The sequence below is a fragment of the Protopterus annectens genome, chromosome 12.part0 (assembly GCF_019279795.1).
Source record: "Protopterus annectens isolate FY-2018-M chromosome 12.part0, PAN1.0, whole genome shotgun sequence".
Classification (NCBI taxonomy): Eukaryota; Metazoa; Chordata; order Ceratodontiformes; family Protopteridae; genus Protopterus; species Protopterus annectens.
The window spans coordinates 455,730,181-455,745,180 of record NC_056746.1 but is presented as its reverse complement, the minus strand read 5'-3'; the positions used below and the strand labels follow the sequence as shown (position 1 = coordinate 455,745,180).

The 15,000-nt window shown below is 38.0% G+C and overlaps 1 protein-coding gene across 1 annotated transcript in view; it reads left to right on the top strand.

Annotated features, from left to right (window-relative positions):
• Positions 1 to 15,000, top strand: part of IQCE (IQ motif containing E) — a 2,620,731-nt gene that overhangs the window by 681,408 nt on the left and 1,924,323 nt on the right. The gene's annotated exons all lie outside the window — the stretch shown is intronic.

The following is a 15,000-nucleotide window of genomic DNA, read 5'->3' as shown; positions in this document are numbered from 1 at the left end:
CTTAGATTCTCTTTAATATCTTCAAAATCCTCTTCCTCATCATATTTATATTAGAAATGAAATGACTCATTGGTTCAGCAGGTCATTTGTTTTATCAGGAAAATTAATTTTCCTGCTGTATGAGGCTGTCACTTCTTCTTTCGGCTTTTCCTGGTTAGGGCTCGCCACAGCGGATCACCTGTCCACTCATGATTGGCAGTGGAGTTTTACGGTGTCGAGTTGCCAGCCCGGCGCCCAACCTTCCACCGAAGGCACACACATGCCCACTCTCACACCTAGGGCCAATTTAGAGTGTCCAATCCACCTACAGCATGTCTTTGGGATGTGGGAGGAAACCGCAGCACCTGGAGGAAACCCACGCAACCACAGGGAGGACATGCAGACTCCGCACAGAAGGTGTATGAGGCTGTCACTAATATCGCTTAATTTCTAATTTTTACTGAAAATGGTTTTTAGCTTCTCTGATTTGAGCTTCTCAGAGTGCTCATAAGGATGAAATAAAAAAAAAGCGTTTTCACATGTAGTTATCTGTTGGGGCTGAAATCTTTATAATTTATATATATATATATATATATATATATATATATATATATATATATATATAAAACTCCAAAGAGCTACAAGTAGTTTTTCAAGTGACAATCAAAGCATACTACAGTATGCATATCAGTACTAGTCACCATATTACAACAGTGGCCAGTGCAATCGTGTAGAAACTACTATTTAATCAAAACACAATTAAAAGTTTTAAGTGCAACTCGCCTGTTAAAATGCACATATCCATTCCTTTGAATAGTTACAATACAGTAAAACAGTGTTATTTTGTTATTACAGAAGTTAGAAATATTTGACTAATTGCAGGCTTTGTGCAACAGTCCTTTTAGTCACAGTTTATGGTGGTTTGCAGTTCATTTATTTATTAGTGGTTTACAGATGGGTATTGTGGCCATTTTTAAAGACCACTTGGAGGTGACACGACCTATACTTTTGAGTATTTTTCCCTAATTCCAACAATGTATTGTACCCAGCCTTTTTAATTGTTGAAAGGATGACTAGGAGGGAGTCATTCAAGTTACTTTGGTGGTGGTGTGCAGTGACAAAAGGGTAAAATGTTTATGGGAACACTTGGGCAAGTTGCACTTGTGTTCATTTTTAGGTGCCATAACTATAAACCTTATTGATTGATTATGGAAAGTTGACATTTTGACATCAGACTATAAATTAGTGAGGACAGAGCTTACAAAGTATGAACAGGGAATCTGGTAAGTACTGCCACATTTACTTATGAAAATGAGATAAAGGAGTCCTTTATGCAGTGAAGAAGACTGCAAGCTTCCCTGTTTTTACTGCAGTAGTTACTTGTTTTACATGTGTCAGTGTCAGTGCATTATGGAACCAAAGTCCAGATATTTAAAAGAACATATTTATTCTTTTAGAAATTTTCTACTGGAACTGATCTGCTGGGATATTGAAGTAATACTGGTGGGTTTATCTTGCTGCTGATAGCACAGACATTGTTTTAGAAGTGTCAAGTGATAGGGAGTTTGATAAGATTGATAATTCAGGCTAAAGTATGGCCTTCTGCAGTTTGTAGGCCAGTGTGGAAATGTTGGTGCATGAGCATAGCCAAGCAGTGCAACACATTCTGAGTTTTGCTGCATTGCCTCAGATCACTGACAAAGAGTGGAAATAAAAATGACCGATGTATGGAGCTATCATTAATACAACAACCTAATGCTCTTTGTCCAGGTATAATATTATCTAGATTAACCTTAAACTGCTTCCAAGCAAGTTGACTGAATGGTTATCGAGACTTTGTTGTAATATTAAGGACTGTGAGATCTTATCAAAGGCTTTAATAAAGTCTAATAATAATGCTTCAGTATACTGGGTCTTGTTCATGGCAGTCAGAATATGATTTGTTAACTGTACAAATGCACTCTTAGTGCCATGCACTTTGTGGAATCTGTGATGTGTATGTATATTTGTTAGAAGTCTTTCATTTTTCTTGTGATTAATTAGCTCTGACTGAACTGTTTTTTTTCACAGGACTAAGTATTGAGATCAGTCATTGATTCTCTGCCATAATTTTGTCTCTTTTCTAATGAGCAGAAACCAAAAAGGTAGGTTGTGTACTACTTCCTATATAAGAGAGCTGTATATCAGCAGCCAAATACATGAAGTCATTTGAGAAAAAGCCATTTTAAAAAGCAAGAATAAACATTAGCTGTTTAGCAGAGCAGTGACTGTTTAAGAAAAAGCTTGTTCACCCTGTGCTAAAACATTCTTTTAAGTTACAATTCAGAAGGATGATTACAGGGTGGACCATATATGGCCATGGGTAACTGCTGTAGGAGAGAGAGATAAATATTCTAAAAAATAAGCACAGTCATCTGACCTTACGATGTTACATTGGTGACTGTTTTTTTTTTCTGTAAGGCCCCTTAAATAACATTTTCACCTTTTTCTAAAAGAACCATGAGGATATGGTATGTATATGAAGATCACGTCTCTGCATTTCTTGCAGGTGTTTTGGTTCAGCCTATCATCTGCTTAGCGCAGTAACTGATGACTTTGTTGTCTTCCATGCACCCACTTGACGGAAGGGAATGATGTTGGGAAATCTTGATTATTACCAGTATTACCCTCACCTCCCCAGCTAAGGCTATCAGTGGTGTTTGAGAAAGGGGCAAGAGATAGTGTTTGGAATGTCACATACACAGTCTGGTACATCAATTTTTTTCCCCTAGGCCTTACCACGTAGCATCCTGATGACACTGTGCCTTAGTTTGTGCATGACCCTGGAGGCTTTTCCTGCCCCAGACTGTAGAGCAGCCACACCCTCTTGCCTTCTTGCATGCCCAGCCTGCCAGTCTTGTTGAGCCCTTACCTTCACCAAAACGCATTGAGAGATCTGCCCACTCAGTACGCTTCCTTCTCCCCAGGATGAGTTTGCTCATCATCTCTGCCAGCTGAGTCAGACACGCAAGTTGCTAATTGATCCTGAGTCATTCAGGCTGTAGTTAGGACTTTGCCTGTACACCTCACCTGCCTACAGTTTTTACAAATACTCCTAATGGAATGTATCACTGAATTCAATTTATTTGCATTATTTTCTAGTTATTCCAAGCAGCAGCAGTTCCATTTTGTGTGAGCCAGCAATGTTTCATCTGTTTCTCATTGATGACACTTTAGTTTTGGAGTGATCAAGGCTAATGATTCACCTTATACCCTCAGTTTTTGTAGTGGATTTTATTATGTAGCATAATCAGAAATATTATTACAAAGCAACCCAAAACATCAACCGTAGATGCATAGGTTGTAATAGGGCTTCAGATGATATTCTTTGCATCCTCTAGAAAACAGTGAACTTTTTGCCTTAGGCATTTGCCTACAGACAAATATGTGGTGTGTTAATGTTTTGACTGTATATTTAGATGTAATATAGTGGGGAGTGGTTAGTAATGGTGTCTAGGAATATTTTAGCTGATTGTAGGTGATCGTCATTGATCAGAAAGGGACGCAGTCCTCGGAATATTAATAGTTGTTTCTAGACTAGATTAAAGTCACCAAGTGAAAGCATCTCATATTTTACATACTTTGAGATTCAGTTAGACAGTTTGGGAAGGATGTTCTATGCATATCCTGGTTTGATATAGGTAGATTCTAAAACCAGATTTTTATTTAGCCCTAAAGTAATTTCTTTTAGCAAGCATTTGTGGTTATCAGTGTGAGGAAATTCTTGGCTATGAATGTTAACCTGAACGGTTTCTTGGTATAAGCAAGTGCAGTACCACATTTTTTAAGGAGTATGACATTCCCTAAGTCTTTATATTCTGGAATATATGCCTTATGATTTGGGATATTGAGTTTAAGCCATAAGTCAGTGGCAAATATTCTTTAAATTCAAATAAAACCAAAGACTACTCGCACCAGATGCAAGAAAACATTTTTATTTTAACTTTATGTATTTTATTTTATTTTATTTATTTTATATATATATATATATATATATATATATATATATATATATATATTAGAATATTTATTTTATTTTAACTTTATGTATTATGGTAGCAACAAGGGTGTTTACTGTTCAATATTATGCAGTACCTGTAATCATTTGATTTTGGATCGTAGCCTTTGTTTATGAGCATCATATCCCTTTAAATCAGTGTAGAGGAAATGATGTAATGACTACTGTTTTACTTAAACACACTTTTAGGTTTTTTGAGCTTGTCAGATGAAGTTCCTGTATCGTATGTAAATGGGGACGAAAGTGCTTACAAGCTTTCACTTGTTAAAATAAAAATGTTTTCCTGCGTCTGGTGCGAGCCGTCTTTGGTTTTATTGGTGTTTTGGACTTTTCATGTTTGTGGAGCGTGTTCTTTTGGGCTCACCAGAGTTTTGCAGGCTGGACTAGGGCTTAGTTGCCTTTCTTGGATTCCTTTAATATGGATAGCATAGAGGAGATGTCCTCAACAACTGGATCTACTACTTCCGTTGGTGACTTAACGGCTCTTATTCAAAGGCTTATGGATTGTATGGGTTCTCCGGTTCAATCCTCGGCTGGGGTGCCTTCTGTGCAGAGTCTGCATGTCCTCCCTGTAGTCGCCTGGGTTTCCTCCAGGAGCTCCACTCCTCCCACATCCCAAAGACAATGCTGTAGGTGGATTGGACAGTCTAAATTGGCCCTAGGCATGAGTGCATGCATGTGTGTGCCTTCTATGGAAGGTTAGGCACTGGGCTAGCAATACAACACTGTAAAACTCCACTGCCAATCATGAGTGGGCAGTGATCTGCTGTGGCGACTTCTAACTGGGAAAAGCTGAAAGAAGAAGATGGACCGTATGAGTCGATTTGAGCATTCTTCTCTTTCACAGTTATCTGTTCACTCTGTACCAAGCATTTTGGCTTTGCCTGAGATGCAGACAAGTCCAGCCAGTACGAGTGGATTACACTCTCAAAGGGCTTCTTCTCTGGTCATTTACCACATACTAGCTCGCAGGTCAGTGGTTCTCTTCATCAAAATAACATTATTAATAAGAACAAAGCCACCAATGGTTTTAATGGTGGCACAGATTCTTTGTTCCAGTGGTTAGACAGTAAATATTCCCTGTGTACAGAGACAAGGGAAGAGAATGTGGATTGTTCTCTTTATAACAACTTGTCCCAATTTGATAAGAGTTCTTTTAAAAATCAAAAAATTACAAATGGACAACAGCGACTTCAAAGAGTGTATAAGGAAAAAAGTAGTGCCTAAAAGGTTACGCATTTGGAGATACCCAACTGGGCTCACAGCTAATTCTTCCTTCCAAAAAGAATTAACCAAACTTTTCTTCTGGTTTGGTTTTGATTACATGGCCATGGTAATCAAACACAACGACGAGCAAATTACTATTCTGGGTCAGGAGGCAGAAAATCTTGATAAGAGAATCACACAGGACCCTCTCTTTCCAGCCAATAGGTGTGAATATATCTGCATTTTTCACTCCATTGAGGAACAAATGAATACAATTTAAAATAGGAAAATGAAAAATATTGTGAGGGATGCGAAAGACGACAGTTCCAGTTGTGCATACTCCCACCCCCTCCTTCTCAGAATTGGACTTCTAAACATTGGGCCACAAATAGACAGGACTTAGATGACAACTTTGGTGGCCAAGACAACTTTAACAGTAATGGTGTTGAGCCTTTATTAGAAGAAGACCAACCCACTCCAAGGAGATCGGAACGGATAAGGAACCAACAGATTCAGAGGGGCGCATACCATGAGAGACAACAGATCGATAATTACCAGCAAGGGTACAATGGATAGAACATTTCCAAATCTATTATGTCCAAAATGAGGGTGTGGCAATGGGTTCAGCATGTGGGGGTATGTATGCTAACATTGTGACGTTAGAATGGGAGAAAAACATCTCACCAACTCCCCATTCTTTCCTTTTTGTCACATGTATACCCGTTTTTGGACGACATTTTACAGAGGTGCATGGAGGGGAAGACATGGGAGGAATTAATGTTTGAACATTTTTATTGAACAGAAATAGACATACATGAATTTATGCTCCCCCTTTATCTGTTTATCTGTTCATTTCAATACAGAAGGAGATTTTTAGGGGTATAATTGCACAAATGTTGATATTAATGTGCATTTATGTATTTATGTAATTTGTTGACTAAGGGTTAGGGGTTATTTACAGGATATATTTATAGATGGTTTGATCAGCATGGAAGAACACCAATATTTATCTGCTAATTATCCGATTATCCCTACAATATTTGGTATTCCAAAGATCCACAAGGACATATACCAATCACCTTTATGTCCCATTGTAGATGTCAGGGGTTCCATTACCCATCCACTGGCAAAATTCCTAGATTTGGAAATTAAGGGTTTGTTAAAATCTGAACCCTTACTTTGTATTGACTACTGGGATGTTCTGAAGAAAATCAATTCAGTAATGTTTAATGAACACTACACATTTATCACAGTGGACGTAAGGGACCTTTATACTGTTATCCCAAATGATGTTGGGATACAATGGTTTTGTGAATACTTGACAGACAAAGGGACAAGACAGGACAGAATCAACATGCTTGAACAGTTACTGGACATGGTCCTAAAAATAATTTCATCTTATTTGACAAGGACTATTATGTCCAAAATGAGGGTGTGGCAATGGGTTCAGCATGTGGGGGTATGTATGCTAACATTGTGATGTTAGAATGGGAGAAAAACATCTCACCAACTCCCCATTCTTTCCTTTTTGTCACATGTATACCCATTTTTGGACATTTTTATCCTTTGGGATGGTCCAAAACAGCAGGTTGACCACATCCTTGAATATATCAACATTTCTACCTCTTTTTTAAGATTTACTTACACCATTAGTGATACACAAATAGCTTACTTAGATGTACTACTTAAAAAAGATATAGTGAACAAGAGATTTACATCTGAAATTTGCCATAAGTCTGCATATTCCAACAACTTTTTACATTTCTCAAGCTGTCACCCCTTCACACAGAAGAGAGGCATCCTAAAAGGCCAATTTGTTAGAGCTGCCAGAATGACCTCATTGAAAGGGATTTTCTTGAATGAATGCGACAACTTGAGTAATATGTTTCTTAAAAGAGGTTACCCAAAACATTTAGTTGACAACATTAAAAACGAAGTCATGGCTAAATGGGAGAGTAGCTATTTTACCCCCCCCCCCTTCTAAACACAGACGTGCCTTTTAGTGACTTCCCTGTCCTCAATTCCACTATGAGTGTTGTACTTGAACCCACTTCACATGTATCCAGTTCAGTGATAAAGAAAGGTGATAACAGCTTGTTTAGATCCTGTTTCCTTACTACTTTTACAGTTGATGCCTACACTATTAAGAATATTTTAGAAAAGATTTGGAAATTGTTAACAAGTGAAATGGACTTGAGGACAAATTTAGGGACTAAACCCACTTGTGTTTTTCGCAAAGGGCAAAACATCAAATCCCTTTTAGATCACCAAGACAAACCACAGAAGGCATGTTACTTGTTCAAATGTGGTTCATGCAAATTTTGCTCCTATATATTAGAGGTAAGTGAAACAACTATAAACAGTATGCAACTAAAGATCAAGGATAAATTAAACTGTAATTCAGACAAAGTAGTGTACTGTGCCCTCTGTGAATTTTGCCTATGTTTTTACATAGGCAAAACTGAGCAGAAACTCAAAAGTGGAATAGGAGAACACCTTTGAAATATTATGGAACATTGTGTGGTAAAAGCTTTGGCTAAACACATCAACCAACACAGTGACCATAAATTCAAGTTCATTGTACTGGATACTATATCTCCCTCACTAAAAGGAGGTGTCTGGCCTTATCTCTTAGAAAAAGCTGAATTATACTGGCAGATTAAGCTTGATTCTACTCATTGGCCTGGCTTAAATGAGCCTTTTTCTATTTCCAGCCTTTTAAAGCTAATGTCTTTGAAGAGATAAATTGGTTTGCTCTTTCACTTCAACTTTTATTGTTTCATTACAATTTATGTGATTATTAACCTAGAAAATCTTTAAGTACATGCACACACATTTCCTCTATTTGACCCACTGACCTGTGTTTAGTTTAGTATGTCTATATGCTTATTTGATGTGAGACTAGACCAGGTAGAATTTAATGTGTATGTAAAATATTACTTTTTATCTTGAAGAACCTTTAATATATTATATTATTTTATTATGTATAGGATTTTGCATGTTGTTTTATATGCGAGTGATTTACAATTTCAGCTTTTAAGAGGTATTTACATAGTAAAATGCACTTTGGATAATTTTAACATGATGTTATCGTTTGTTTTTTATGTATTATGGTAGCAACAAGGATGTTTACTGTTCAGTATTATGCAGTACCTGTAAACATTTGATTTTTGGACTGTAGCCTTTGTTTATGAGCATCATTTCCCTTTAAATCAGTGTAGAGGAAATTATGTAATGACTACTGTTTTACTTAAACACACTTTTAGTTTTTTTTGAGCTTGTCTAATGAAGTTCCTGTATCGTATGTAACTGGGGACGAGAACTCTCACAAGCTTTCACTTGTTGTTAAAATAAAACCTTTTTCCTGCATCTGGTGCAAGCCGTCTTTGATTTTATTGGTGTTTTGGACTTTTCGTGTTTGTGGAGTGTATTCTTTAAATTCAAATGCAAGTGTTTAGATTCTTTGACTTTGTCCCAAGATTTATCAGTGGGTAGGTAATGCAGTAGTTTGGAATAGGTTTACTTGGGGATCTAGTTTTAGACTGAATATCATAACAGAGGTGTAAATTTGGAGGGTTTCTGATCCAATGAGAGTATCTTTAGTTAGTATACTAATATACAAGTAGAGTAGGCTATATAAAGCAAATATCCTGGGAGTAGCTGATATGCTTAAGTTGATGGTATTTGGGTAGGGTATCAGAAAATACTTTCATTACTTTTGCCACTTAGATGCACTATAAGGTTTGAATGTTAAACCTGCAAAAGTGTATTTTAGTCTAGATATCTGTAAAAGCTTTATTGCTGTTTTTTCCGATAGTATTCACAGTAATTTGTCTAATTTTATAGCGATCTCCCAACTAGTGTTATTCAGTAGTTTAGTAATAGATGATCCAATGTTTTCTTTTTCGTCTGATTCAGCATGTGGGTTTTGGGATCTAGCTGGATCTAACCTCAGTGCCTTATATCAAAGCTTTGCATCTGAGAACTCTGACTCCTCCCCTGCCCACAATTTCCCTGTCCTGTCTGAACTACCTCAGGTCTCGTTTGCTGTCTCTGCAAACCAGACGCATGGACAAAGAGCTCCATTATTATTCATGATAAATTAATATTTTTTCCCTCCTGTTTTTAAAATTTTTGATAGTTCAGGTATTAGATAAAGTTAGGACTTTAAATTAGACCTTTTATATATCTAGATTAGTGTGTTCTTTATAGCATTCTCTGATAGTTTTTGTTTGGTATGGTTGGGGTGTGTGTGTGTGTGTGTGTGTGTGTGTGTGTGTGTGTGTGTGTGTGTGTGTGTGTGTGTGTGTGTGCTCATGTGTGTGTGTTTATATAGATAATATTAGCATGCCAGTTTATTAATTCATTTTCTTAGATAAGTAAAGTTTATATATAGTTTAAGTACAAAACTCTAATGTCAGCAGGTTTTAAAAAGTACTTTTCCTGTGGTCATAAAATATCACACCATGACCCACACTCACAGTGTGTTTACTGCTTGGGGCCTTCTCATTTACAGATTTTTGTGCTCCATCTGTGCTCCTTTCAGCCCCAGAGCCCTTCAAGAACACAGAGAGAAGTTGATTTTAAAAGCCTTCTCCCACCGCAGGCAAGGTCCAAAATGTGTTCAGACCTAAAGGCATCCACCTCCTCCCAAAGAAAGTGAGAGATTCAAAAGGAGAATGTTAGAGAATTAAAGGGAAAAAGTCAAAGAGAATGCAAAAGACAAGAGACCCAGTGATTGCCTGGTAAAACTAAGAAAAGGTCTTCCCACCCCACACCTATTGTATGTCTGGCACCCAGAGTGTCAAGACAGTCTGATCTGACTGTTTATTTATATATTGACATTTGATTACCAGGAAAGTCCAATTGGGTAGAAGCCCATTTTCAGTGGAGGCCCAGGGAGAAAAGCTCCAAATTATTACAAGACATTTTAAGAACAATAACTCCAAAGTTGTCCTTTACTCTGGCACCAATAAGTCCCAGGCTTCATTCTCCCATACTACAAAGGTAGCCTTCAAAGCCTACATTGCTAGTCTCATCCTCTACATCTGTCTGACTAGGAGCATCACGGAATTCAGTTTCAGCCAAATGATGAGGAGTTTTTTGAGGACACAGAGTCAACTGGGGGTCCTCCCTGGTCCATTCCCAAGGAAGGATCTAGGATCAGCCTCTTCCACCCTAACTGCTTAGTCTTCTACACCATCTCCATTCCTGCAGTCAAGGTACATCAGAAACAGCTTTTACTGTAGTACCACCTTCAGAGTCGGCAACCCTGGAGACTTTGGCTTTGACATCTTCCCTCACTTTCTTAACTTCAGTGCATTTGAGTCAAGTAGAGTCCCAGAGAAAGATCATTGTTGTTGGAGCTCCAGAGGCAGAATTGACCCTGAGATTTTCAAAGCTATTGCTACAGCCCGGGGCTTTAGTACAAAACAGCTCAGCCATTGGAATCGAGAGGGCTTCTTACTTAACTAATATAGGTAGCTTGTCTTTTGTTCCAATGGCTGAGTCAGCGTTCAAGGCTCTGAAGAGGGCCTTGGCTGGACCAAGATGACTGGTACATTCCCAAAGTTTGGCTCAGTCTAGACTTGCTCTGAATAGTGTACCATCCTCCTCACATTCTGGCAAACAGGGACAGGCAGATCCCTTAACTTTTGAGACTACTCAGCACTCAAGTCTCATGTTCAGTTATGATGTGTCCCTCTCAGGAGTGCCAAAGGCACATCCCCCTAGAAAAGGACTGGTAAAAGGAAGCCTATTGTCTCCTCTCCTTAGTCTGTTGCCAAAGACACCAACTTAGATAAGGGAGTATGCTCCCCAGGGTACCCCCAAAGATGTTTCCTTTGGAGACATCCTTGAATTGATGAAACAGTAGGGGGATAGTCCACCAAAACTCCTCCTTCTGATGAGTCATTGATTCTGAAAGTGTTTGGGTCCATCCCTTCAATGTTCTGGAGAAATTTGGTAAAGGAACTTTCAAATTCTCTGGTGGTTAACTTACCTGTGGATACCCAAAAAAGTGTGCATTCCAAGTTATCTAATCTGCAGTCATCTTTGAATATAGCCAAGAGTCTCCTTTCTAATGCAGCAGATACTGCAGCCCAAGAAGCTGGTACTGGCATTACAGTGTGTCATCATGCCTGGATGTGACTCAGAGACTTTGCAAAAAAGTTTTCAAATGTCCTTCATAAACGTCCTATATGATGGCTTCACCTTGTTTGGACTGAAAATCAAGGACACGCTTATCAGAAGTGAACAGGACAGTAAGATCTTGGCTGCTATTGGAACCCATTTTTCAACCCCCCCTCAGAGATCATTCACCAGAAATCAAAGAGGGGCAAGAAAAATGTTGTTTAAAAAATCTCAAGGTTTTCACCTCGACACATCTGGCGATAGGCCTCCCAGAGGCAGTGGAGGAGGCAGTTCCATGGGATGTCACCTGACAGATAGAAGTGGCCTGCCAAAGCAAGACTTCAGTGGATCTTTCACAGAAAACCCTTATCAGTGTCCTTGAACACTTCCCTGACTTTTGCACTGTGGAGGCAGTTGAGGGACACTTCTACTTACACCCTCAAAATATAACTGCCCATACATACTGCAAAGTATCATTACCAGACATTATACAATACTCTTTTTGTAAATTCCAAAAATAAAACAAAACATTCCCAACACTCCTCCCATTCATTTGGGATTATGCAGCAACAGAAGATCAAACATTGCTGGACAAAAGAGTCATCCAACTTGCCCCCCCAAGACCAGTTAAAATCTGGAGTTTATTCAAGGTTCTTTTTAGTACCAAAAAAGACAGGAGACCTGAGACCAATTTTGGATCTCAGCAATTTGAATCAATTCATAAAACAGTCAAAAATTTGTATGGTCCATTCCACCTTTGCTTAGAAAGGACAATTGGATGTGCCCTATAGATCTCCAGGATGCCTACTATCACATAAAGATCTAGCAGCAGTTCAGGAGATTCCTCTCTTTCTGGCTGGGTGCCAATCACTTTAAATTCAGAGTGCTGCCATTCGGTCTCACCACAGTCCCCGGGTATTCAACAAGACAGCCTATCTCATGCTTCAAGGGATCCAGATATTCCCATATCTATATGATAGGCTACTAGCTGCCACCTCTAAGGATCTACTTCTAGCACATCAGTCATTCCTGTTGCAACTATCAACCCTCCTGGGCATCTCTATAAACACCAACAAGAGCAAACTATAGCCTACTTAATCCATGCAATTCATAGGCTGCTAAATAGACGCTGTATATCATATAGGAAAACTACCCACAGCATGGGTGAAATCAATCATATCAGTTGCTCTTCAGGTAATAAATCATCCCAGTCCAAACCATGATTGATATTATGCCACCTGGGTCTAATGGCTTCCTCCATTGTGATGGTTCCTTTAGCCAGATATCACATGAGACTTCTACAATTGAAATTAGCTGTACAGTGGTCTCAGAAAATTCGGGTCTATATTATATATTCAAACTTTCAAAACTTCGAATCCCTTATGTTCTACAACATATGATTGAAGTTTAAAAGTTCGAATATATAATAAAACGAAAAAAAAAACCCTCACCTTAATGGTGCAGGAAGGGGAGCAAGCCCCCCTGCACCCCCCAACCCCCCATACTTAAATATACCAACTCCAACATCGCTCTTCAGTGCAGAAAAGGGAAATTCTCCCATTCTGCATCGAACTGCACCGTTACATTTACCCTTCAAACTCTTGAAATTTCGATTATATGGTGTCGACCATATGACTTTCAACATTTCAAGCATTTGGAGTTCTAATAGGAACCCGAAAATTCATCCCCTTCATTACAAAATACATCTCATACAGGTCTGCAGGAACCACATTCAGTGGTGGATTTTGTCAGACTCGGTTACACAGGGCAGACTTTTCCGTCCTCCTATACCCAAAGCCACAGTGACCATGAATACATCCCTTCTTGGGTGATAAGGGCATTTCAAAGGGAGAACAGTCCAATGAATGTGGTTGCCAATAGAGGCCAACCTTCAAATCAGTGTTCTGGAGTTGAGTAGTCCTCCTTACATTGCAGGCAATTCAGGACCATCTATTCAAGGATGTAATTGCCATAGATTCAGACAATATGACAGTGGTTTGGTACATCAGCAAACAAAGTGGAACCCAATCGCACCCTCTTTGCCAAGAAGCCATGAGAATCTGGCAATGAGCGATGTCTTTGATTCACTTTCTTGTAGCAATGCATTTACCTGGTGTGTCTAACATCTTAGCAGACAAATTGTGCAGAATTATACTACTGCCACACTAGTGGTCTCTCAACAAAACAGTGACAGCAGAAATCTTCAGTCACATTATTACATTCAATGGAAAAGATGCTTAATATCACAGACTATGTGCCCATTACAAAGCAGGATGTGAATAAAATCTCTAAGACTGTACTAGAATATTTATATTATTTGCATAAGAAAGAACTCATTGAAGGTGAACTTTTGAAATACCTTAAGACAAATAACCCCAAAATTCCAATTATTTGTGGTATTCCAAAAATACATAAATCTGTTTCTACACCACCAATGAGGCCAGTTGTGTCAGAGTGAGGGTGGTCAGATGTAGTGATTTTAAAATATTTAGAAAGTCAATTTAAAGCCTGCTTAAAGGCAGCTGATACTGTTATTAGAGACACTGCAGATTTTATTCAACTGTTAGCTATTTGGACTAAGTTAAATAACGTAAATGACTGCTTATTTACTACTCTAGACATTGACTCTCGTTTTACAGTTATTCTCAATAACATCAGAATTCAAAATGTAAAAGACTTATCTTTTGGAATTTTCTGATTACCAGCAAAGTAAATTATAGTATTGTGTGAGTTACTTGAATGTATTGGACAATAATGTTATTCTCTTTCATTGTATATATTATAAACAAGCTAAGGGCATAGCAGTAGGCAAGACTGTAGCAAACACATACGCTAACATCAGTATGTTCCATTTGGAGCGAGAATATATACTAGGTGCATCTAATCCTTTCAGAGGAAAAATACTTTTATACAAATGCCTTGTTGATGATTTATTCTTGATATGGGAAGAAACAATCGAAGCATTTTATGAGTTTGTTGAATTAATTTCTAATGCAACTGATATTTTAAAATTCAAAAGTGAATTATCAGCTTCATCAATAAATTTCTTAGTTGTCATGCTCATTAAGAGTGATCAAAATACAATTGATACAAATTTATATAGGAAACCAACTCTTACTAACCACTATTTGCACAGAACAAGTATGCTAACTAGGATCGCAAGACTAAAAACAGACACTACATGAATGGTATCTGAATTAAAGGAAACAGTGCAAGAGTTCATAATAGGTTCATAGGTGTTTACTAGACTAATAACCACAAGGGCCTTTTTAAGCTTAGCCATGCATCCCAAATCTCTGACAGGTTCTGATACCCTTGATAAGTATAAGCATGGGCCAGGGAGATGAACCATTTATAGGTTACCTGTTTCCATTAGAGACATAATAGGGCTACATTCCTGAAGAGACAAAGAAAATTGACAATGAAATAATAAATAAATGAGATACAATTTCAAATGCTTTACTACAGTCTGAAAATGTAAATTGTAATCCATCTATTCAATATTCAGCATAAATCTGTCTTCAGATATAACCTTCTGTACAATAGAGGAGTCTCTGCCATTAAAAATGTTGTTAATAAATATTGGTCTGTTTTAACAGACATGCATCATCTTAAAGATGTTGTAG